The sequence below is a fragment of the Triturus cristatus genome, chromosome 4_2 (genome assembly GCF_964204655.1).
Source record: "Triturus cristatus chromosome 4_2, aTriCri1.1, whole genome shotgun sequence".
In the NCBI taxonomy this organism is placed as follows: Eukaryota; Metazoa; Chordata; class Amphibia; order Caudata; family Salamandridae; genus Triturus; species Triturus cristatus.
Window position 1 is genome coordinate 438981853 of NC_140586.1, and position 26382 is coordinate 439008234.

The following is a 26382-nucleotide window of genomic DNA, read 5'->3' on the forward strand; positions in this document are numbered from 1 at the left end:
TCTATAGGCCATGGCCACATCTCCGAGATTGTTTATTTCCGTTTGTTTTTCTTCACCAGTTTTAGTCTCTACGCATGCGCAGCCTCGTTTCCAATACCACGCTTCTCTCTTTTTCTTCAAGTTCGCCAAGCCACCCTCTCCTCATTGCAGGTACTAAATTGCTGCTTTGTTCTACCGTGTGCCTCATCCGCTGCTAAACAATTATAGTATATTAATATTGATAATCATATTTTAATTATATTATTTCACTTTTTTGAAACGTGTTTCCTGGGGCGCCAAACCAGGATTAGATACTCAGTCTTCTGCCATTTTAGTAGTTTTCCAACGTCATTTTTATTCTACCTGCCACTTTCATTTTTATTTTACCTGCCACCTACATTCTCTATGTGCCATGAGATTTCCTGACACAGACACCCCGGTGTTTGTCCTTGGCCTCCGATCTTATCAGACTTGGTCACACTAATCCCTAAAAACTAATTTTAAGCACTTAAGCCACAACCATTACAACGCGTGACTGTCACCACAAAGCCGTTACCACACTTATGCCTTTATCATGCGTGGTAAATGCATACTCGTGGTAAAAGCATGCGTGGTAAAGGCATGTGCATGGTAATGGCTTCGTGGTGATGGTCAGGCGTGGTTATGACCGCGTTGTAATGGTTGTTCCCCGCATGCACCCCTTACTGAGATATAGGTTCACTATATCTCACCTATCACTGCAAATAGAAACCTATCTGTCACCCCTATGGCAGGCCTTATCAACCCTGAAGGCAGGGTGCTTGGTTATATGTGAGAGGGTGCCCAGGCATGAGCTGAGCCCCTCTGCAGCCTTCGGAATCCATCCTCCGGGGTTGTCAATAGTGCAGCATGACCATATACTCTTAAGTGCATTATAACCAAACGGTAAGTGCTAACTTTGGACTGGCGGTAAGTGCTAACTTTGGACTGCACGGAAACATGTTGTGTTTGGTGTCAAACACCTTGGAATCATACCCCCACACCAGTAACTGGTGTGGGAGTATAATCCCACCCTTCTAGGGAGAGAGACATGACAGCACTGGTATACCCCGTACCAACTTAAAAGAGCCCTGCCATCACAAAATGGATGCTGCAGCCACAGACATGGGTCTGGCCTCCTGCTGCTGACCGAAACTCCAGCAGGGGATGCCTGGACAATAGGTTTCCTGTCACAGGGAGGAGTAACCACCTCCCAGACAGGCTGATGTATATTGGGGCTGGGTGGGAGCACTCTGAGAGTGCTTTGAAGTCCTACCCTGGGGGCACATTTGGGGCATAGTCCAGCTCAAACCGGTTCAGGTAGGAAACTGGACAAAGGAAATGGGTGTAGCCACCCTTCTTTCCAAACCCTCCCATAGGTGTGTCCACTGAGTTAGCCCAACCCCTTTCTTAGGTATAAGTAAGGAACCCCTGGCAACAGGACTTTAGACATCCCTGGACGAAACTCGGCAACTGAATCCTGGAACTTCGATGATCTACTCAAGATTAGAGGACTGAAGAAAACTCCCTTGGGGTCATGGAGCAATTGCTGGTCTGCATCTCCAAAGCTCCCGATGGACTCCAAAGTATCTGCAGCCCAGGAAGAGGATTTCCAGACTTCCCAGAGGTCGACCCGAGTCCCCAGCAAAGCTGAGACCCACAGCCCTCGTGAGTAACGTGGAACCGGAACTCCTGGTCACCGTGCACATTTGCAAGTGCATTGTTTTCTCAATGTCTCTTGAAGTCGTGCTTTGGGTTACATGTAGCCCAAGCCCCGAGAACCTTTTGCACTGAAGATTGTGGGCCTACACTCCAAGAGTGTTCCTTGAGCCGCTTCTTGCATTTCCGCTCAAGGCTCCTTTGCGATCCCTGGTTTGTCGACTGGTGGGTCGCTGTGACTACAACTCTGATTTTCCTTGGGCTTCCCTGGTTGCTCCAGACGTGCCCTGACTTTCCACTGCGTGGTGAGTCCCCCAGACCTTGCTGGTCTGCACCGAAGCATCTTTCTCCTTTCTGCGTGGGTTGCTGCTGCCAAGGCTTTTTGTGTCCAATCCGGGCACCGATGCTGCAGCACTCGACATCCTTCATGGGACAGCTTGAATCCAGCTCCTGGTCATCCTCGACACCTCCTGGGCCTCGTGGCTGAAGAGTCAAGCTTCACCTTCTTCACCTGAAATCACCCTACATCGGTGGGCATTCAGTGACTAGTGACCCAGACTCTGTCCCCTCTGCTTTCAGGTTCTTCTCATCTTCGATCCAGGCTTGGATCTCTTCGGACACTTCACATCTTCCCGGCAGCAGCACTTCTTTGCCAGCTTCCATAGAAAACGACAACGCGACCCAACACCATTTGACACCTATGCACCCGGTTTCCCTGGGTGAGGTAACTCGAGTACTCCTGTGCTCCCATGGGTGTTGAGCCTAGAAATTCCTAAGTCTAAAAGGATTTGGTCCTAGTTCATCTCTAAGTGTCCCTAATCTTTAAAAATCTAACCGCGACTTTCCGCACAGAAGCTAACGGGAGCTCGCGGCTGTGTTCTCACACTGCACACAGCTTTATTCACAAATTGCACAGATAGGCACCAATATCAGACAAGAGCAAACCATAAAATGCAGAGCCTGTACATGAGAAGCTGCACAGGCAGGGGTGCAAACAGCAAGGCCAGTGGCCAGTCCAAGATGCAGAGTGAGTCCATGAGAAGCTGCACAGGCAGGGGGCAAACAGCAAGACCAGTGGCCAGTCCAAAGTGCAGAGTGAGTCCATGAGAAGCAGCACAGGCAGGGGGCAAACAGCAAGGCCAGTGGGCAGGACAAAGTGCAGAGGGAGTCCATGAGAAGCTGCACAGCCAGGGGGCACACAGCTGTGAACGACATGGCCAGTGGGCAGGACAAAGTGCAGAGTGAGTCCATGAGAAGCTGCACAGGCAGGGGGCACACAGCAGTGAATGACAAGGCCAGTGGGCAGGACAAAGTGCAGAGCGAGTCCATCAAAAGCTGCACAGGCAGGGGGCACACAGCAGTGAACGACAAGGCTAGTGGGCAGGACAAAGTGCAGAGTGAGTCAATGAAAAGCTGCACAGGGAATGTGTGTGACTGTACCCTGCCATGGTCAGCAACTCAGTCTGGGGTGTCACGATGGGCAGCACAGGCCCCGCTGTGGGAGAGACAGGTGTGTGAGGTTGACCAACATTCAGACTTGGCTGTCAGTCGGACTCAGAGCTGGCTGTTTGTCGGGCACAGTCAGTGCACTGGACTGGTGAGAGAGAGGTCAAGCTGAGGTGGAGCTATCAGTGGATTGGGAAGCCGGAGGGCTGCTTGGAGCAGGTGGGGTAGTGGCACGTGGAAGAGGAGTCATGCTGACGTGAGACACAGTGTGGGTGGGAGATTGTGGAGGGGTGCCTTTCCACGTCTTGGGGATTCTAAATGGCTTGCCTGACTTTGGATCAATGGGAAGTGGTGTGGACAAAACAGGCACACTCAACACCAATGCTGCAGCAGGTGCAGACGCTGGCCCTCCCTCTGTGGACATGCTGGATCCAGTGGTACGCTTCACCTGGCCTTGCCTCTGCCCCCCCATCCCCTGTTTACCAGGTGTTCCCCCTACAGTGCCCTCCTTCCCCTGCTTCACTGGGCTTGGAATGGGAGTCGAGGTAGTGGGTGAATCTGCCTTGGAGCCCTTCTTATGTGTAGCCTTGGCAGGCACCACCTTATCAGTGGGCACGGCAACTGTCTGCTTGTCTTTGCGAGATGCTTTTGGGATAGTAGAGTCCTTGGCTGGGGATGGCTCTGAGCCATGTGACACTGAGGTTTGCTTCTTTGCTTTTTGGCTCCTGGTGACGGGCTTTTGTCTTTGCGCTCTGGGGTGGCTTTGGTTTTCTGTGGGGATGGTGTCTGCAGCCTGGACAGCTTGGGCTTCTGCTGCTGCTTTGTGCTACGGGTGCTGTATCGTGACCTTGAGGTCTGTGGAGCGTGGTCACTATCGTCAGACATGGCCACTGGCATGGGGGTGGACAAAGGGACTTGAGCTGGACTCCGAGATTGTGCCAGTTGAAGGGCTGCCGTCACTGCGTAGGGCAAAGACTGGACAGTCCAGTGCAGCCCACCCACGTCTGAATGTATACCCTCCATGAAAGCAACCACCTGAGCCAATTTTTTGTTGTGGTCTATGAATGCATTGAGGAGAGCTGTCTGGCCTACACACAGCTGGTGCAAAATGTCCACAGACTTAGCACTGATGGCAGCAGGGGGGACAGGGGCAGGGGCTGTGGTGCCTGGTGTGAAGGAGACTCTTCCCCTCTTACTGATACGAACACGGGCAGCACCAGAAGAAGTTGCTAGGAGGGTGGGCGCTGTGTGCTGTGTGGTGGAAGATGATACAGAGTCCCCATTCCCTGGGCCCGCAAACATGGCTGCATCACCGCTGGCATCAGATGACGTTGAACTTTGCATCTCAGGCTGTGATTCCTCCAGCAGACTCCTGTCCCCCTCCGAGGCGCTAGTCACATCTGTGTAACTGGGCTTCTGTGCAGCTGTTGTGCTTGTTTCCCCACCACTGGTGTCCGTCCTCTGTTCCTCCGTGACCACGGGAGATGCTGCATGAGAGAGAAAGATGTAGGGTTAGTTCAGTGGCAGCAACAGAACAAACATATGCAAGCAAAGCAACCAAGAAGATGACTAAATCTACATGTTGCACACCACCCTGTGCATTAACATTGTGCAAACACACTTTTGTTACTCAAACAGTGCGTGTAAACAAGAAAACCAGGCATATGTGAGCCATGTAATGACCACACAGCACAACATCCTGCATGTGGCTCCATTCAAACAGTAACACAAATAGCTCAGACCTGAAGCCCACCACCCAAAATGCCATTGAAAATGCCCACTACTCGAATTCCCTTAGGAAGTACAGTTAGGACAAATGCATGACAGCTGAACCCAGCACAGAGGCCACTTACAAGCCACTGCATCACACTATCAACATCACATAGCCCAGCGCTGGCCCAGCCTTGGTACACATGCAGCCACTCACAGCCAAAGTCACCCTTCCCAGAATACTCACCCCTACTTTGCTGCTGACGCTCCTTCAATCGTGCATCCAGCTCAGGCTGTGTCACGGCTAAGATGTGGCACATTAGTGGTGTCATGCTGCGCCGTGCCAACCTGCCAGTGCGAGGGAGCAGCCCCAGTGTCATCTCTGCAACGTTCTTTGCCAACTGTGAAATGTCGTCCCACCTCTTGTGACAGTGGGAGAGCCGGCGGTTTGAGACACCCAGAGCCTGCACCTTGGTTGCAATGGCCCTTCACACGGCCTTATGCTTGTGTACTTTGAGCTGAAGGCATGGGAGACAAGAGGGGGAAAACATCAGTGACACACTGTTATGTAACAAAATCTCTCAGTACAGTAGCATGATACTGACTCATCCCAACTCCACAGATGTCTTGCAGAGACAGGAATGCATGTCACAGGGTATACCTGCATGTGAGAAGCACACGTAAATGCATGCAGGTGTGAGGGGGACACAGTACCTGCACATCTCATATACAAGCAGGATGCCAGCACAGAAAGCCATGTGTAGTTTGCCCACATCTACTGTCCATTTCCAGGTAGAGCAAGACATACATGTTACGTTATGTTATGTTATTGGTTTTTATATAGCGCGACAATTACCCGGAGGCGTCCTGGCGCTGTCTAGAAAGATCCTGAGGAAGCTGAGTCGAGGCAAATGATGGAGGAGAACGGGATTATTCATTACGAAAAAGCCAGGTCTTGAGTTCCCTTCTAAAAGACAGCAAGTCCGTTGCCGACCTGAGGTACAAAGGAAGTTCGTTCCAGGCCTTGGCAGCCCCGTAAATAAAACTTCTGCCTCCCCAGCGAGCTTTCCTAATGCGCGGGACCTGCGCCAGATGGGCTTCTTTAGAACGTAGGTTTCTGCCTGGCACGTACCAGTGTAATCTATTCTTTAGGAAATCTGGGCCTAGGCCATGCAGAGCCTTGAAGGTCAGGGTCAGGGCCTTGAACTGAATGCGGCTATTAACCGGTAACCAGTGCAAGGTTTTTCTTCCTGCGGACACAGAGGCAAATCTTGAAGCGCCCGTGAGGAGACGGACAGCAGCATTCTGTAAGATCTGAAGTTTGCTTAATGCTCTGCTTTGCGCATTTAAATACAGACCATTACAGTAGTCCAATCTGGCAAGTACCAGCCCCCTGACCACTGTTTGTCTACTGTCCAGGGGAAGCAGAGGAAGCACTTTCCTCAGCGTCCTAATGGTGTACATGGTCTTGGATGTCACCTCTTTAATGTGAGAATCCAGGGTCAATCTATCATCCAGGATTATGCCGAGGTTTTTTGCTTTGACGACCGGGACTGGAAGCGTGCCAAGAGAGTCCGGCCAACAAGCGGGGGTCAAGAAATTAGTAATATTTCCGAACAGAATAACCTCTGTTTTATCGGAATTTAGTTTGAGGCAATTCATTGCCATCCAACTCCCCACTGCTAGCATACAGTCCTGCAGGCGCTTTTCCGTGTTAACCTCACCCCCTGGGGTCAAAGAGACCACGATTTGGGTATCGTCTGCGTAAGAAGTGATCCCAAATCCATAAGCACTGATCACAGGGGCTAAGGCGCTCACATAAATATTGAATAGCGTGGGGCTAAGTGACGACCCCTGAGGGACGCCACAGGGTGTGGAAAAAGGTTTGGAATGGAATTCCCCCAAGGTGACCACTTGTTTCCTGTCTGTGAGAAAAGATCTAATAAGGTCCCATGCTTTTCCACCAATTCCGCACATTTTTAGACGATTCAGAAGAATAGAGTGGTGGACGGTGTCGAAAGCTGCCGATAAGTCAAGCAGGATCAGAGCTGCTTTCCCTCCCTGGTCCACCGCCTCTCTGATTTCTTCCGTAGCTTTGATCAAGGCGGACTCGGTACTATGACCTGGCCTAAAACCATATTGTGTGGGGTCGAGTGCTTGAGTTTCGGCTAGGAAGAGACTAAGTTGCTTGTTCATAGATTTTTCAACCAATTTAGCCGGAAGGGGGAGTCTGGCAATCGGGCGAAAGCTATTAGGGTCATCTGAAGGTAGGTTAGGTTTTTTTAGGAGTGGAAGAATAGAAGCACGTTTCCACTGCCTAGGAAATCGCCCGGTTTCGAACATGAGGTTAAATATGCCCGTAAGCTTCACCCCAATCGGGCCCGACGCGAGTTTTACCACTCTACTGGGACACGGATCAAACGGTGAGCCAGAGTTGATTTCCCTCAGGCCAGTTTGAGTGTCTAAAATAGGGATGGCCCGGAATTTATCAAAAGTTGGGCCAGAGACAAGCTCAGGCCCTAGGCTTTCCATCTGCAACTCCAGAGTGTCACTGCATCCCTTGTTAAAGACCTCAAAAATGCGTTCTACCTTGGTCAGAAAAAAGTTGGCCAGCTCTTCACAGAGTTGTTGGCTAGGTTGGACTGGGCTTGGCTTTGGTGAGGTCAACAGCTTGACAGTTTTGAACAGTTCTTTTGCTGAATTTTTAGATTCTGAAATCTGAGCAGCAAAATATACTTGTTTTGCAGATGCAATTATATGTTTGTAGGATTGAAGGCTGGATCTAAACGCAATCCGATCGGCCTCATTATAATTGCTCCTCCATACACGTTCAAATTTCTTGCAGATGGCCTTTTGAGTTCTCAATTCCTGTGAGTACCAAGGGGCAGAAGGCTGTGTTCTCTTCGGTCGAAGTTCTTTAGTCGGTGCTAAACTATCACAAGCCCGCTGCAGCCAACACGTATAGTGTTGGCAGGCGCTGTCCACGTCATCCGGCAAACAATCTGTTGGAGACGATAGCATTTTGTTAAATGAGACTTCATTCAGCTTATTCCAGGCTCGGATTTTTATATAGTTCTTTCGATTGGCAACTTCCTTGCCAGGAATGTCTAGCCGTATATCAAACTTAACTGCAAAATGATCGGACCAGGCTAAAGGGAGAAGGCCCCTAACGTGGAGGTTACTGAAGTTGGAAAATATCCCATCCAGGGTATGCCCTCCCCTGTGCGTAGGTCCTATCACATGTTGCCTGAGATCTCCTAACATCATCAGATCGTGTAAAGCAATGGTATCCCCATCTTCTCTTAATTCAAGATGGAAGTTAAAATCACCCAGGACTGTGAAGGCTCGAGAGAGCATCCCTCCACCAATAAGGTACCCACCGAGGCCAGGAAAGAATTCCGATTCCCCGGTGGTCTGTACACCAAACAGCCCTTGAAGGATTCATGATGGGTGAGCGTAAAATTAAAAAATAGTGCTTCGCATGACTGTAAGAGGCAGGGTTGGAAAGATCCCTTGATGGAGTGGTGATATATCACCGCCAGACCCCCGCCTCTTCTTAAAGGTCTATCCATATTATAGGAGAGAAAGTCTGGAGGGGTGGCTTTCACCATATCAGGTCCCGCGGCAGGGTCGGTCCATGATTCAGTGATGAAGGCTACTTTAATCTCTAATTCGTCCAAAAGTCTGGCACACTCCAGACTGTGCTTGACGAATGATTCCGCATTTAGCAAAATACATGCTAAATAGTTGTCATTTTTATTTTTCGTCTCTCCCACAATCCCTTGCTTAATATGAATGGGGGAGTCAAAAATCTTCGGGATGGGCGAGTTACAAGCAACACAGTAATTAAAAGGAGAAAGGGGAAGCTCATACGGCACCAAGCAATGGCAGGCCGGGCTGACCTTTTTCCACAGATTCAGCAATGTACAAGCGTTGTATCTGAGGATTGTATTAGTGCACGGGTAGATCCGGCCAGGGTTTCTGGCACTGGGCGCTGAGCTGGCCGGACGGGCGCAGACGGACTTGCCTTAGGCGCGCCTTTGGCGCGCCCGCTGCACGCTCGCGCCAGGGCGTCGCTTTATACGCAGTCAGGGGACTAGCCCGCTGACCTGCGTACACCTAAAATGGCGGCTGCAGTCGGGGAACCCGCCTCTTGAATCAGACGTGCCCCAAGCCAAGTAAGTATCCAAGCAAGGATCAGTGCAATGTACTGTTTAAAAACTGTAGCAGCAAATAAAATAAAAACGGGATACAAGTTAAAAACAAGTATGCAGTGCAAAAAACGCGAATCACACAAGTCACACGAAAGTGCTCCCGGCTCAAGCCTCAGGAGTTCTAGACGCTGCACGCTCGCGCCAGGGCGTCGCTTTATACGCAGTCAGGGGACTAGCCCGCTGACCTGCGTACACCTAAAATGGCGGCTGCAGTCGGGGAACCCGCCTCTTGAATCAGACGTGCCCCAAGCCAAGTAAGTATCCAAGCAAGGATCAGTGCAATGTAATGTTTAAAAACTGTAGCAGCAAATAAAATAAAAACGGGATACAAGTTAAACACAAGTATGCAGTGCAAAAAACGCGAATCACACAAGTCACACGAAAGTGCTCCCGGCTCAAGCCTCAGGAGTTCTAGACATCACATATCAACATGTTTTTGGGGGGAGCCTCACTGTGTCTAACACTGAGCAGGCCTCAACGACCTTGCCCTGTGAATAGCTCACTGTGTCATGTATGTCACATTGAGGGACATGATCTCACAAACCCACACCCTTCTCACAGGGCCAGTCGTGTGCAATCTACAGGGCTGATATAGCTCATTGTTGGAGAGTCCTGCAAAAAACACACATGTAACACTCTGTACATTCAGTGCTGTGTCCATGTCAGATTGGGCGGTGACTGTGCAGGCCAGGTAGGCTCACACTGAGATTGACAACAGGGACTCACACAGCCATTCACATAAGCAATCACTGTCCTGACTCCTGCATTACCAACTTGCTGCGTCACTGTATGGCTGACAAGATAAGGCATGTCCCTCCAATCTTTATGTGCAGGCAGGGAAACGTTTGGAGTAGGGTACGCCCCCTTCACACTAGGAAACAGCATGTTAGGCAGTGCATGACACAACCCCACACTCTCAGGCACATACTGCATCAGACCGACTACATGTGTGCCCCCCTGCACTCTCACCTCCACTGTTGAAGACTTACCACGACATTTGGGGAACCATATAGCCTTGGGTACTGTGTGAGCACCTCGTCCACCAGGACCTGCAGCTCCTTGCTTGTGAAGGGACTGGCACGGATCTTCTCTGTCCTTGCCATCACAGTGGACATGAGACAGCAGCAACGGCAGTGGGTGGTGAGGGGTCTCAGGCAGCAGTCCCTGTAGGCAGCAGCAGGTGAGGGGTCTCAGGCAGTAGTCCCTGGAGGCAGCAGCAGGTGAGGAATCTCAGGCAGCAGTCCCTGGAGGCAGCAGCATGTGAGGGGTCTCAGACAGCAATCCCTGGAGGCAGCAGCAGGTGAGGGGTCTCAGGCAGCAGGCCCTGTGAGCAGTGGACATGTGGGGCTCTCTCCCACACATATAGAGCCCCCTGGTATAATTTCAGTGGTTCTAAACTGCTGCAATTGGTGTTCCAGGTCAGCCTTTTTCAAATGCATCCAATGACCGGCTCTGCTGTGGCAGAGCACGCCTACCGTGATTTTCAAAATTGCATCATGCCACCGCGATTACAGATCCCATTTGCTGTAAGAGCATGGTCCATGGCGGAGACACACCGCAGGGGCCAGGCGGTAGCTACTGGGGCGGTGCATCTTTCAATTCCATCCAATGACCGGCTCCGCAGTGGCGGAACACGCCTACCGTGATTTTCAAAATTGCAACAGGCCACTGCGATAGCAGATCCCATTGGCTGTGGGCCACACCGCAGGGGCCAGGCTATAGCTACCGCGAGTTGGGTGCCATACAGAGACATGGGTGACTGGGATTTGGGTGGCGGGGCATGGCAACCGCCATTTCACCATGTGCATATGCATATCACTACCGCGATTGTGTCCCGGGCTTTGGCGGTGACACACCGCAGGGGCCAGGCAGTTGCTACCGCAAGTTGGGTGCCATACAAAGACATGGGTGACCGGGATTTGGGTGGCAGGGCATGGCAACCGCCATTTCACAATGTGCATATGCATATCACTGCTGCGATTCTGTCCCGGGCTTTGGCGGTGACACACCGCTGGTGCCAGGTGGTTGCTTCAGCGATATGTGTGCCATACAACACTACCAGGACAAACCCACCCCAGTATACCAACAAGTCAGCGCATGAATGGACTGGGTGCCTTACAAATGCAAAACAGCCTCAGACAAATGACACCAGTGGATGTAATTGCACACCACATGTTCCAAAGGACATACATCCAGAGCCACATTCCCCACAGGCTGGCAGGACCGACACAGCGGACAATCAACATCCCTCTGCAGACAAAGATGCTGGCTATGCATCACTTTTTGAACACAGGTACCTTACAATGAACTAAAGTATGAGTTGGATGAGTGTCACAGGAAGCACTATCAAGGTACATCTCACCTGTCTGGGATGCCCTCATCATCTTGATTCACCAGCACATTCAGTTTACCCACACTGCGCATGAACAGCTGGGGAGCAAGCAAGGCTAACACGCCATATCAGGCAAATACACTCGTGTTGGTGGCAATTGATTGCACATGTGTCCTACTTGTGCAACCTACCAACACCGCACACAATTACTGCAAATCAAAGCACACCCATTCCATCAATGTGCAGGCAATAGTGGACCACAGTTGACTGTTCACAAATGCTATATCAAACTTCCCAGGCACTGAACACCATCCCCAATTTTGCCTACAGTCCATCATCCAACGCAACATTCTGGATGTGAACAATGTAAATGCACTGGTCGTTGTTGACTACCAACGGAACACACCACACAACTCAAATCCAATATCAACTAACTCACTATTGTTGAAATATACATGTGACAAAATCACATACAACAGGCCCAACAACATGAGCACATACCAGACAAAACAACACAAGTCACTGTGGTAACAGGTGGCAGACATGGAGACAAAACATCCACGAAGGCATATACCCAAGTGACAATGAATGAGAATGTACAGTATTTATTTATTTATTTATATACTCATTTGTAGGGTGCAGCAAATCATCCCCAGGGGGATCTCTTGGCGCCTGAGAGAGGAGCACACTATTGCAGAGGAATCATTAGAATAGCCAGGTCTTAAGAAGCTTTTTAAAATAGCAGAAATTGGTACAAGCGCGAATCTCATCCGGCAAGGTATTCCAATGAGTGCGGGCTAGGTACGAAAATGCCCGTCCACCCATCCTAGCCTTCCTGATTCTCCATACACAGAGCAGATTACAGCTGCTGGATCTCAGCAGTCGTGTGGGTTGATAACGTTCGATCTTCTTCATCAGGTAGGCTGGCCCCATCCCATGAAGGGATTTAAAAACCAGACATAGCAGTTTAAAAGTTGACCTCTTTTTGATGGGGAGCCAATGCAATTGGCGCGGGAGGGGTAAAGAGGGGGTCCGTGCCGGCTTGTTGAGGGCAAGACGGGCTGCCGTGTTTTGGACCACTTGTAATTTAGAGGCCAAATCCTCCCTCATCCCGACCAGCAGTGAGTTGCCATAATCCAGTCGACTAACCAAGAGCGACTGGATAAGAGTCTATCTGGTCATGAGCGGAATCCACAAAAAGATCCTTCTGAGCATTCGCATGGTTCCAAAGCAGGTGCCTGCCACCGACTTTACCTGCTCTTCCATTGATAAGTTGTTATCAATTTTTATGCCCAGGTTCTTGGCCCATCCTCTAGGGGCGGGCGTGTCTCCTAGCTCTGGTGGCCACCAATCAGGGGTCCACGTCTCCTCCGCTTTACCGAATAGAGCTATCTCAGTCTTAGAGTAGTTGAGCTGGAGAAAGTTCTTCTTCATCCACCTCGCTATGCTGGTCATACAGTGTCTAAATTTAAGTTTGGTGACCGCAGGACTCTTCTCAATAGGGACTATCACCTGGGTGTCATTAGCATAGGATATGGTTTCAAACCCACAATTCCTAATTATTGAGGCTAGGGGGGCCACATATATGTTAAACAAGGTGGGGCTCAAAACCGAGCCCTGTGGTACTCCATTATCCACACTGGTGGTTTGAGAGACAAAGGACCCCAACTGGATACATTGTGTTCTGTCCGCCAGGAAGCTCGGGATCCATTTGAAGGCTCCACCTCTGACACCAATCTCTCGCAACCTGTCCAAAAGGATCTGATGAGAGATGGTGTCAAAGGCAGCCGACAGATCCAACAGCACCAACATGACACGAATGTCCCTATCCAGGGACATCCTTATAGTGTCCGTAACCTCCAACAGTGCCGCCTCTGTGCTGTGTGAAGCGCTGAAGCCCGACTGGGAAGTATCCAGTATGTTATTCTGCTCCAAATAGTGGGAGAGATGCCGATTGACTAATGCCTCCATGATTTTTCCGCAACAAGGAAGAAAAGAGATGGGTCTAAAATTCTGAAAATTGGTATGGTCAGCTAGAGCCTTCTTGAGAAGGGGTTTTATGTGTGCGCTTTTCCATTTATGAGGGACAGTGGAAGTGGCAAGCGAGATGTTACAAACTTTCGCAAGAGCCTCAGCAAGGACTGGGGATAGTGCTGACATAACAGCAGGAGACACCGGATCTGATGGGGAACCAGATTTCACTAGGGCTAAGAGGGAACTAACTTCTTTCCCCGTAACATTAGAAAAGAGTTCTAGGCTTGATGGACTTCGACTCTCCTGAAGGAGGGCTTTCACATGAGCGCCCTCTTCAGGGCCAAAGGCATGATAGATCACATCAATTTTGTTGGTAAAGTGGCTCCCTAAGTTCATAGTGCCTGAGTAGGCGGTGGGAGTGGATTGTTGGACCTGTGGTTGGTGAACTCCTTTAAAATAGTGAATGCCAAGTGTGGCGCTGATGTACTTAACATCCTTGAGTATGTAGAGCACCCACATGTACATGTGGACATACACTGCAAGAGTTGCTAGTGTGTCCAATTACATTACATGAAGGCTGTAATTGGTCTTACCAAAATGACAACAGGGTGACATATGTGTTCAGTGATGACATTTATGCATGAATTATGAGAAAAAATAGAAATTTAGGGTGACATATGGTCTCCGATATGCAATTGGGGGTCATGTATGGTGTCGGGTATGAAACTGTGGGTAATTGTTGTGCAACATCAGTAATTGCAGTGTGGCATTTGGTGGGAGATATTACGTGAAGGCTGTCACAGGATAACGTATCAATGACAACCAGTGCCATGATTAAATGTAAGGGTCCACTGTTCTAAGTCCATAATTTACCATTGATATTGACACATGTTGTGTCCATAAGTGCCCGAAACGTGCTCCAAAAAAACAATAACGCACAGAGTAAACAATGTGATGCTGCAGGCTCGCTGTAGCGACCGCCCATACTGGCCGTGATTTTGGTGGTGGAGCATGCCAACCACCATTTGAAGCTATGTATATGCCTATCCCTACTGACAGTGTGTCTTGTAAGACACACTGGCGGTAGGGATAGGCATATACATGCTATGGCGTGGTAGCCTTGCTTGCTCACCAACTGTTCATGCGCAGTGTGGGCGAACTGAATGTGCTGGTGAATCAAGATGATGAGGGCATCCAAGACAGGTGAGATGTACATTGATAGCGCTTCCTGTGACGCTCATCCATCTCTTACTTTAGTTCATTGTAAGGTACCAGTGGCCATCAAGTGATGCATAGCCAGCATTTTTGTCTGCAGAGGGATGTTGATTGTCCGCTGTGTAGGTCCTACCAGCCTGTGGGGAATGTGGCTCTGGATGCATGCTGGAACATGTGGTGTGCAATTACATCCACTGGTGTCATGTGTCTGAGGCTGTTGTGCATTTGTAAGGCACCCAGTCCATTCATGCGCTGACTTGTTGGTATACTGGGGTGGGTTTGTCCTGGTAGTGTTGTAGGTTGGTGTAGTGGCACTGTTGTGTCTCCAAGCAGCTGGATGAATATCTCCATGGCATCTGTTATAGTTCATATGTGTCTTTGGGCAGTGCTACCTTCATAATGCATGTCATTGTTCAACTTCAGAGCAGAATAAATGTTGTCCACACTCCCTGCTATCACGTACCTTATCCACTTTTTGTGTGCCACATTGACAATCTGTGTGCTTGTTGAGAGTATTGGGCAGTGGTGTAATGGGTACACATATTCTGCAAATGCTTTGCATTATCTGTCACTGTCAAGCTTTGGATTCTAATTAGCAGCAGATGTGGCATTTCTACTGATGACAGGGGATATTAGCAGATGCTTGTGAATATGTATGTGAATGTCTCTGAATTTGTATGGATTTTAAGTGGCACTGAATCCAACAACAGTCCTACTGAGCTTTCCACATTGTGTTGTTAATGTGTCCCCTGTCATGATTGCACAAGAAGGTGTGGCAGGTACAGCAGCCACGTGGAAGCCAGCGGTGTCTCTGCTTCCCACATGTCCTCTATCATGTACTCTCAGGGCTGGGTACACAAGAGCTTGAAATGTAACTATTGGCATTCACAAAGACAGTTCCCGTATTGGTTCTGCTCACTGTGCAAATACAGAACAGGTGTACGACTATTTCGTCTCAAGGTGGCACAACATCTTACTTGCGCTGTATGCTTGCAGTGATGCCAGTCAATGTTAGTGCTGTGACTGCAAAATATTGCAACTTTGGGCACATCCATTTGTGTGTTGCCGTGACATGTCCCCTTTCATCTCACCTAGGAGGCGAACAAATGTGTATCGTCCCTTCACCCTGCTGGCTGACATGGATGATAGTGACGTAATACACCGATTCCGTCTAGATAGAACAAACCTACAAGACCTATGTGCAATGTTGGAGCCGCACCTGCGTCCTCGCAGGACATATCCAACAGCACTCACAGCAACGTCAAAGGTAACGGCGTTCCTGCATTTCTTGGCTACTGGGTCATCCCAGAACACGGTGGGCATTGCAGGGGGTATGTCTCAACCCACCTTCAGCATGGTGCTATGGGATGCCCTGTTGGCTATGATGCAATCAAGGACCGATTCATACATTTCCCAAGGAGGCAGAAATTGGAGACTGTAAAGGGGGATTTTTATGCACTTGGACACATCCCGAATGCTGTTGGTGCAATAGACTGCACACATGTTGGCCTGGTTCCACCACAGGCACGGAAGCACATATACAGGAATCGGAAACATTTTCATTCATCAATGTGCAGGTGGTGTGCCAGGCCGATATGATCATCTCACACGTCTGTGCCAAGTTTCCAGGATCAGCCAACGATTCCTACATCATAAGCAACAACATTGTGTCTCAGATGATGGCCAATCTGCTTCCGGAGCGGGCATGGATTGTGGGTGAGTACGCAGAGTCAAGTTGTGTGCTGTATGTGTGCTATGCTGTCCTCAGCCACAGTTAAGGCATTCAATCTGTATGTGTATTTCACACTTAGGTGACTCTGCATATCCCAACAGCCCTTGGTTGCTGAGCCCACTATGCAATCCCAGGACACCAGCTGAAGTCCGCTACAACAATGCCCATGGGAGGACACGTCGGGTGGTGGAGCGAACATTTGGACTACTTAAATCGCATTTTCGCTGCCTGGACAAGACCGGAGGGGCTCTGCAGTATTCAACCAAAAAGGTGTGTCAGATGGTAGTAGCATGCTGCATGCTACACAACCTGGCCTTGTGGAAAGGAATCCCCTTGATCCTGGATGATGATGACCAGCCGCAGCCCCCACCTGCAAACCCCCAACTGTCGAGTGAAGAGGATAGTGAAGAGGAGGAAGGTGTTGACCTGCGTCAGCAGCTCATCAACAACTACTTCACTTGAAGGTGAGTGAGAATGTACAACGGGGACGTTGTCTGCTGATGTTGTGCTTAGTGAAAAGGTCTATGTGAGCTTTGTGACTGCAGCCTGTTGTTGAGTCAGTGCTGGCTGCAAATGTGTTGGTAACAGGGTTGTTTGGCACAGCTACTTGATGTCTATGTCTGTACTGTTGCTCATTGGAATGTGTGCAGATTGGAGTACCTTGATGACAAGTGTTGTGCAATGGTTGAAAGGCCACCACCTGAGTAGTGAATAATGTTCTGTTGTGTTTTCCTCGGTCCCTTCAGCCTCTACTTGCCTGCAGTAATCATGGGTAACATTGCACATACTGTGATAAACATAGAGCAGACACAACTACATTGTTGCGTGATTAGTGTTTATTTACAATGTGTATCTGTGAGAGTGAAGTGGATATTTACATAAATGTGAATGGTGAATCAATGATTTGGCAGGGATGGTAGATGAATCAATCGAGTAAGCACAACATTGATGTGGTGACACAGTCCAACAGACGTATGCCATTTCCATGGTAGTGTGGGTGAGGACAGTGTACAAATCCTATGGCATGGTAAAGAGGGGCGCCATCATGGCTGGCTCCTTGACTGGCGTTTCGCAGATGCTTTGCCACAGGATGCTCCCAACGTTTTCTTTGGACCGCCCCTTGATCTTTTGGCAGGGGGACACACAGGTGCAGTCACATGGAAGTCTGAGGAGTCCCCCCTCTCTGTGACCACAGGGGAGGATGTGGAACTGTCATCCTGCAGGCCACAGGAGGGATGTGGAGGTGTTGGTTGTGCCGCAGGCCTGTCCCTTAGTTCCGCCACTAGCTGGCCCAAGAGGTCCATGATTTGGCCCATGCGGTCCACGAGTTGGCCCATGCGGTTGTCTATGGACCTCAGCAGCTGTTGTTGCTCACGGGCTTCTTGCTGAACCTGGTCCATTTGTCTCTGGCACCGTTCATAGGCCCCAACGACTCTGGTGATGTTTGCCAGGGCTTTGGACCCAGTGTTCTGTTGGCTTTAAGTGACACTCCCACATAGAATGCTGTCACGGACCTGTTGCCTTACCAATGTAGGCACATCCCTACTCTCTCTGACATCCACAGTTGTTGGGGTGGGCTGGTTAGCCTCTGGGGCAGGGCGAGTGGTGCGGGCAGCAGTGGTAGTGGTGGTGGTGGTAGCGGCGGCACAGGTCGTTCCAGCAGAGGTCAGCGTTGATGTTGTTGCTGAGGGGTTTGGGGCAGTGTGGGCCTGGGACAGATTGCGCCCTGACACACCAGATGGTCCGGCTTGGTCCTCCACATCCTCAGTTTCCTGGTAGTCCGCATCTGAGTGTCCATGTTCTGGGGAAGGAGACTGGCTCTGCAGGTTGGGGTTATCATCCTCTGTAGTCAGTTGTTGGTCACCTGTGGTACAGAGGGTAGATAGATTGCCTTACACCCCTCATGCTTGCTGTGCTTGATGTCTCTTATTTACATGTTTTGCTACACACAGTTAAGTATTTCACACATTGTATGTGTGCGCAGTGATGTGCGTCATGACATGATGTGGAGTTACATTCATTTTTTTCAATGGTGTGACATGTAATTGGATACCATACCCCACGTGTGGGATTTCTCATTACGATGAAAGGTTGTCATCTGACAACTGGCTGAAATACAACTTGATGTGAGGCATCTTTGCTGATTACTCTGCCTGGCAGCCATTACATGTGCGCATGAACTAGCCATTGTCATGTCATGCATACCTTGGTCATGTCCTGTCCTTGGATTGCTTTGTACAACAGACCATGCTTGTTTATTTTTCCTTTGGTCCTTCATGCTCAGCACCCATGGAAGTTACAGATGACATTCGGGGCAGTGCATGTTCCCAGATTTGATTAAACATGATTTTTGGAGAGTCACAGTTCTGTTTCTGTCACAGTTCCGTACGCTTAGCTGTCTGCATACTGTCAATATATATTTAGTTTTCTCATATTTTGGTGTAAAGTGAGGCCTTGTGTTGTCATATGGCTCAATGCTTTTGGTGAGGGATGGTGGTGTCTGCTTACCTGTCCAGTTGTCATTTTAGGTGGGACTTTGTGACACATGCTAAGGGGGGGAGTGCTCCATCCTGCTGAGAGGGGACAGGGGTAGCTGGTGGGAGATGTGAAGCAGGCCTCCCTACCCCATATATCCTTCTCTGTGAAGATGGCTACCTACCTGTAAGGTGATGGTGAAGCGGACAATGGCTGACACATGATTCTGGCTGGGGTGGAGGGTACCATCCTGCTGAGGGGGGCAGGGGTGGCTGGTGGGAGTTGTGGAGCAGGCCTCCCTACCCCATACATCCCTCCCTGTGAAGTTGGCTACCTACCTGTTAGGTGATGGTGAAGTGGACAATGGCTGACACATGCTTCTGGCTGGGGTAGGGGGCTCCATCCTGCTGAGGGGGGCTGGGGTGGCTGGTCGGAGTTGTGGAGCAGGCCTCCCTACCCCAAACATCTCTCCCTGTGAAGATGGCTACCTACATGTGAGTTGAGGGTGAAGCAGACAATGGCTGACACATGCTTCTGGCTGGGGTGGAGCGCTCCATCCTGCTGATGGGGGGACAGGGGTGGGTGGCGGGAGTTGTAGTGATGGGTCCCAAGACACATTCCCCCTTCCTGTGAAGATGGCTACCTACCTGTGAGTTGAGGGTGAAGCAGACAATGGCTGACACATGCTTCTGCCTGGGGTGGGGGGCTCTATCCTGCTGAGGGGGGGACAGGGGTGGCTGGGTGGAGTTGTAGTGCTGGGTCCCAAGACACATTCCCCCTTCCTGTGAAGATGGCTACCTATCTGTTAGTTGAGGATGAAGCAGACAATGGCTGACACATGCTTCTGGCTGGGATGGAGGGCTCCATCCTCCTGAGGGGGATCAGGGGTGGCTGGTGGGAGTTGTGGAGCAGGCCTCCCTACCCCATACATCCCTCCCTATGAAGATGGCTACCTACCTGTTAGGTGATGGTGAAGCGGACAAAGGCTGATACATGCTTCTGGCTGGGGTGGGGGCTCCATCCTGCTGAGGGGGGGCAGGGGTGGCTGGTGGAAGTTTTAGTGCTGGGTCCCAAGCCACATTCCCCCTTCTTGTGAAGATGGCTACCTACCTGTTAGTTGAGGGTGAAGCAGAAAATGGCTGACACATGCTTCTGGCTGGGGTGGGGGCTCCATTCTGCTGAGGGGGGACAGGGGTGGCTGGTGGGAGTTGTAGTGCTGGGTCCCAAGACACATTCCCCCTTCCTGTGAAGATGGCTACCTACCTGTTAGTTGAGGGTGAAGCAGACAATGGCTGACACATGCTTCTGGCTGGGGTGGAGGGCTCCATTCTGCTGAGGGGGGGCAGGGGGGCTGGTGAGAGTTGTGGAGCAAGCATCCCTACCCCATACATCCCTCCCTGTGAAGATGGCTACCTACCTGTTAGGTGATGGTGAAGCAGACAATGGCTGACACATGCTTCTGGCTGGGGTGGGGGACTCCATCCTGCTGAGGGGGGAACAGGGGTGGCTGGTGGGAGTTGTAGTGTTGGGTCCCAAGACACATTCCCTCTTCCTGTGAAGATGGCTACCTATCTGTTAGTTGAGGGTGAAGCAGACAATGGCTGACACATGCTTCTGGCTGGGGTGGAGGGCTCCATCCTGCTGAGGGGGGACAGGGGTGGCTGGTGGGAGTTGTGGAGCAGGACTCCCTACCCCATACATCCCTCCCTGTGAAGATGGCTACCTACCTGTGAGTTGAGGTTGAAGCAGACAATGCCTGACATATGCTTCTGGCTGGGGTGGAGGGCTCCATCCTGCTGAGGGGCGGGTCAGGGGTGGCTGGTGGGAGTTGTGGAGCAGGCCTCCGTACCCCAAACATCCCTCCCTGTGAAGATGGTTACCTACCTGTGAGTTGAGGGTGAAGCAGACAATGGCTGACACATGCTTCTGGCTGGAGTAGATGGCTTCATCCTCCTGTGGCGGGGGCCAGGGGTGGTTGGTGGGAGTTGTAGTGCTTATTCGCTGGACACATACAACTAAGTTGATGTTAGGTACCTTTGTGGTGAATCGGGTTGAGTAGAGTTTACATCTGTGAGACCTGTGTTGGGTATTGTGGTGCAGAATGATGGGCTCGGGCCTAGGAGGTGTAGCTTTGTAGTTGTGCAAGGCAGTACATAGCAGTGTGATGGTATACATTTGTTAGTACTCCCCCGGCTATTCCTTCAAGACTCTCTGGGTGCAGTATGGTAAGCACCTTCTCCTCCCACGCAGAGTATGTTTTGGGTGGAAGGGGTTGCCTCCACCAGTCACCTCAGCCAGCTCACAGTTCTTTGCCCTCTTCTTCTTGACGACACTCTTTAGGTCATGCCACCGCTTCTATATTTCCTGCTTGTTGCGGGGGGTGGTCCCTACGGCATTTACCTTGTTCACTATTCTTACCCACATTTGGGTCCTGGTGGCTAGTGGGGTCTGTTGGACTATGTTACCAACTCTTATGATCTCATCTACCATCAGTGTCAACTCTGTTTCTGTGAATCTTGGCATTTTATGTGGTGCCATGGTGTGTGCTGTGCTGATGTTTTGGGGTGCAGTTGTGAGGGTGGTGTGGGTGGTGAAGGTGGTGTGTGTGTGTGTGTTGTGTTTGTGGTGTGATGTGTGCAGCTTTGCCTCAAATTTTTGCTCTGCTGTTGGGCCCTTCAGTTGTGTAGTTTTTCAAAGGATTGTGGTCAGGGGAGGGGCTGGTTTTATGCTCAGCTATGTGGGTGTGGCAAGCTAGTGTATTGCTGTCAGGTGGGTTTTGTGGGTTGTCCTGTGATTTGTTGGTTTGAATTTGCCATAGGGGTGTGTCATTGTGAGGTTTTAGGTTAATTTGGGGGCATGGCTAGTTTCCTGTGTACATTTGGTGGCCTTATTGTGTGTTTTTGTCATCGGCTGCCATTTTTTACACGGTGCCTCCGCAGCGATTGATCTGCTGATGCCCATCCGCCGGATATCACATTCATTACTGATCGCGCCGTGGTGGTCGGATACAGTGGAACGTACCGCTGTGGAATCGGGGATATCATAATGTCACGGGCGGTTACTCCGAGTGCCTGGCCGCGGTTTATTTCTTTTTAGCTGCGAATACGACTGTCGCAGTCGGATTTTTACCAGCTCCGCCGGTTATGGGTGGATTTTTGATGCCTCCTACCGCCCCGATCGGAATATGACTGGCGTTTTTCCCGCTGGTCCGGCGGGCGGTATTTTCCTGCTACCATGGCGGTCGGGATGGTTTTCCGACTGCCATTCTAATGGACCCCTTGGTCTCATAATTTCATGAGACCTCATTCAGTCTATATAAGAACTCAAAGGTTAGCCCACATTGAAATACATACCGCATTTCATAAAATCATGCCCGTGGAAATATATGTAGTACTTTAAGCAGCTGGGCAAGCAGCACCTGTGTAAATCAAGATTCCATACCACTCATTCTTCAGTACGATCATTCAGTTCAGAACATAGGGTCAAATATGGATCACGCAGAATGTTAAATCAAGTCATTCAGTTCGCCGAAAATGCCATGGCAAGAGGCAAAAAATTATCCAAGAAAATATAGCATTTCCTAGAGGACAAAATCACTAGCTTATCCAGATATCTTTGACCTTCTTTCCAGGGGATAAAAGTAAAGTGGAAAATACCAAATCAATTCAAAATATTTTTTTTAAGCTGCTGCTTTCATGGGGTCACCTTCGTGCTAGGGGCACTGGAACTAAGAATGCAGAAGGTGCTGCCGTATCCTTGAATTGGTTCTCTTTGAAAATTAGCACAATAGAGGCTTTTGCATGATTGTCTTGCAGCAGCATTTAATGTTTTGTCAAAGACACACTTTCAAATATCAGACAACTTCTTCTGACCCAATGCCGATCATTAGTTTACTGTGTTTGCTTTCTTGTCTCCGACTGCAAAGTGAGGGCATTTTGCAACTTGACCCTATTAAAACTGTTGCTGGCGCGTGGGTGGGTGAGTGTGAAAGAACAGGCTGCAGTGTCCCAATGTTTTACAACACACGTGTAAATAAAAACATATGCTTGCTTTACAATGTTTCAGGTATTTCAAAATATATCTGCAGCAATGATGCTCATTGGGGCACGTCATTATGAGACCCTCAGTATGTAGATAGGTAATGCTGCACCTTGTAGACATAGATACGGTGTGCTGCTACCTACTCATTCTGAGTTCTGCACCTAGGAGTTAAATGGTAATCCTATACTTTTTCATATGTTCCGAGCAGCGGCAAAAGTATTGTAAGAGTTTTGGACACCAATGAAAAATGTCCTAGCTATCCAGAAGGAAAATTTCTATTCTATTAAGGACATGGAAGCCAGGATTATATATGTCTTTTTTCACTTTATTTTATATAGCAGTTACTTTCAAAGAACATCGTTTATAAAAAATAAACAAAACAATGAACTAGATCCCTCAACAACTACTGGGGCGTGAGTGTCCATAGCAGCAGTCCTCTAATCATGATTCCGGTAGGTAGGGTACAATTGAGAAGTTATCAAATTCTTCTTACTAAGTAAGTCTTTGTTCATGCATGATACATGGTTTGCACAGCTCCACAATGACATATCAAGAGCTTCAAGAGAAATTGAATCATCAATAGATTAGTCATTAACAGTTGCAAACAAGTAAATCCTCCTTTAGGTCTTGCTGCCCGATAGCAAGTGTGGTGCTGGGCTTCCAGATGTTCTCTGTATGACGCATACACCATGGCTGTTGGAGGTGCAACACTTGGCTAATCCCTGGACCTGTCCTGTTGAAGCAGTAGACTTTACATGTATCCTGGACATTGGAACCTAATGTCCTTCAACAAAAGCAACAATGAAGATATGCTTTGGAAAAGTCAGTCGCTCTCACCTTTGTGACCTATTGTCTTTGCCAATGGTTTTTAACGATGTGGGAGTAAAAACAACTTATGGGGTTGGGGGAAAGCAATGTGGTCGCTGCGCAGGTGAGGAAATGTGAAAAAGAACATGGATGAGCACAAAAGTGAGGAGGCTGGGAGAAGCAGTTAGTCAACACAGAACAACACAGAGTGCAGAGGAAAGACGTACATGAGGGACGTGGCTTGAAAACACACACACTCTAATGGAGTGCTTCGCAAAAAAGAAAAAAAGTAGTGCTTGAAAAGCATGAAGTGGAAGCAGCAATACCAGCCAATCAAATATATTTAATAGAGGCAATGATCCTTGGAAGTGACAAGCAGAAGATTAATAAACTGGGACAGAAATAGGAAGCAGGCAAATGAGAGTGACAAGGAAAGCCAACTAGTGGTAAGCAAGGGGTGGGCTCTAGCTCCACGGTGTTCTTGGGAAATCCACTATACACCTTGCAACAAGCAGGAACCTTGACTTATAAAAAAATACTTTTGCTAGATCTATTGGTGCTCAGCAGAAGTAAGAGAAAAGCAAACCGCACACTTTCAGTAATTTACATCGACTTGTGTGTGGCAGTCCTTTCAGAAGACAAAAATATCTCCAAAACTCACTGCCCGATGCACATTATAAATTTACATCCTGTAGACCCCAGGAACAATGCAAGAATGTTTCACACTTCGCAAAAACGTAACTTTGGTGCAGTTAGACTCCACATCTATTTCTAAAAAGATACATTTTTCTGCCATTTTCTTGCAGTTTGACAGCACATGATGGTGGGAGCCTAAGGCTTTACCTCACTTTTATTGCAGCTCGTACCCCTTCCATGCTCGATATGCGTCACGACCCATGGACACCCAGTGGGCAGCTGAGTGGCAGAGCCCTGAGGTGGAGGGATATATTCCAACCTTGCCCATAGACTAGTCCCCCAAACGTATTTTGCTGTCTGGCATCCATCATGCCAGCTGTTATTTCTCTTGTTTTGTTCTCCAAAGGAGACTTGCTGGATAGAGCAGCCAGAGGAGTGGCCACTGCCTCATTTGACCCCAGCAAAACCATTTCCTGGTAAAACATTTCTGATGGACGACTGGAACTTATCCAGTCTGGAGAAAGCGGCCACAATTTTTCCTGTTCCTTAAGAAAGGGTTGTCTGAAAGAGATTTGCCTGAGCTATGTCCCCTGCCTCAGATGTGCTTAGCTCCCCCAAATTTTGTAGCAATTTTGACAGTTCGCGTTCCCCAAAAGGCAAATGGTTGTCTGCGCCCAGCTTGCCACAATGTTTGTATGCATGGGCGACCCCAATGTTCTGGACTGCTCCGCAAGTTCTATTATTTTCACGAATGGGCCAACCACATCTAGTAGCTTATCGTTGAAAGCCCTCCACGATTGGTTAATACCTTTCTTGGGGTCTTTCATGTACTTCCCAAAGAAAGTACACATCTAGGGGGCTGATTAGGATGTCAGTCGGTAAGTCTCTGACCACAGGTCAGAGGCTTTCCGCCCAACTTCCATGGTTTAAAGTTCGACCGCCTAATTACAATGTAGGTGGTGGGAGTTTAAACCAGCCAGTTGGAAGGACTGGCTTCTGATTGGCTCAAAAAGCCCATCGGCCAGTCGGAGGCTGTATAAAATCCCCTACGGACGGTGTTTCCGCCATCGGAATTATGATGTTGGTTTCCGACAGGCTTTTCATGGCAGGCTTTCCAACATGAAAAGCCTGCTGGAAAGTGGCTTTGGTGGCTCCTTTTTTTTTTTTTATAACTTTATTTTGCAATTTCTTCAATATGTTTAACATCGTCATGGAACAGGAGTAAATATCCAGTTGCACAAAAAGAGAGGCACTCTCTACATTTTGCATGGAAAACCAATATGACACAATCTGTTCGAAAAGGACATACAGAAAATATAAAGCAAATAATTATCATATTCTATATCTACCTCACACTCAGGTCATAGCAGCAACGCATCTCATTATGACAATCCCACCCATATGCAGCCATGCCACCCCACAGCCAAACAATGTCCTGATGAATAACTGATACAGTGTAAACAAGAGGGTCAGCAGTCATATCTTTGCATTTCACCCAATGCCTGCAGGAACGATACCTTATTGTTGCTGTGTGGTAGGAGCAGCCTGTTGTGTGGTTAGGTAGTTCCTAAATGGAGCCCATATATATTTGGGACGGGGTGCCAAAGGGGTCGTGGCAACATACAACTCACTGTTCATGGAACAAGAGGCAAGACTAGTCAACCACTTTTCACGGTTGGAGCTTTCTTTCCACCCCAATGTATGGCCACTTCTCTTTTAGCTAACAATAAGCTGATAGCAACAAACCTACGGATCTTAGGAGGAAATTGCACCACATAGCCTAATAAAGCAATTTCGGGTAGGGGTATCATGGGGACATTCGCCATTTTACTTATGATGTTGTGCACTGGCACCCAAAATGCAGAGATGCGTGTACAGGTCCATGCCAAATGGGCAAAATCTGCACCAGGGGCATTACATTTCGGGCAGTGATGGGATCTAGAAGGGTCAATTCTGTGTACTCTAGCTGGAGTCATATATGTTCTACGTAGAAATTTGAAATTAATTAATTTATGGCGACTGTTGATGGATACCGTTTTAGTGACTGAGCAACAAAAAGACCATTGCTTATCCGAGATCGGGGATCCTAGATCTTCTTCTCATGCGTGTCGTATTTTATCATCAGTGACTGGGATAAGATTTGC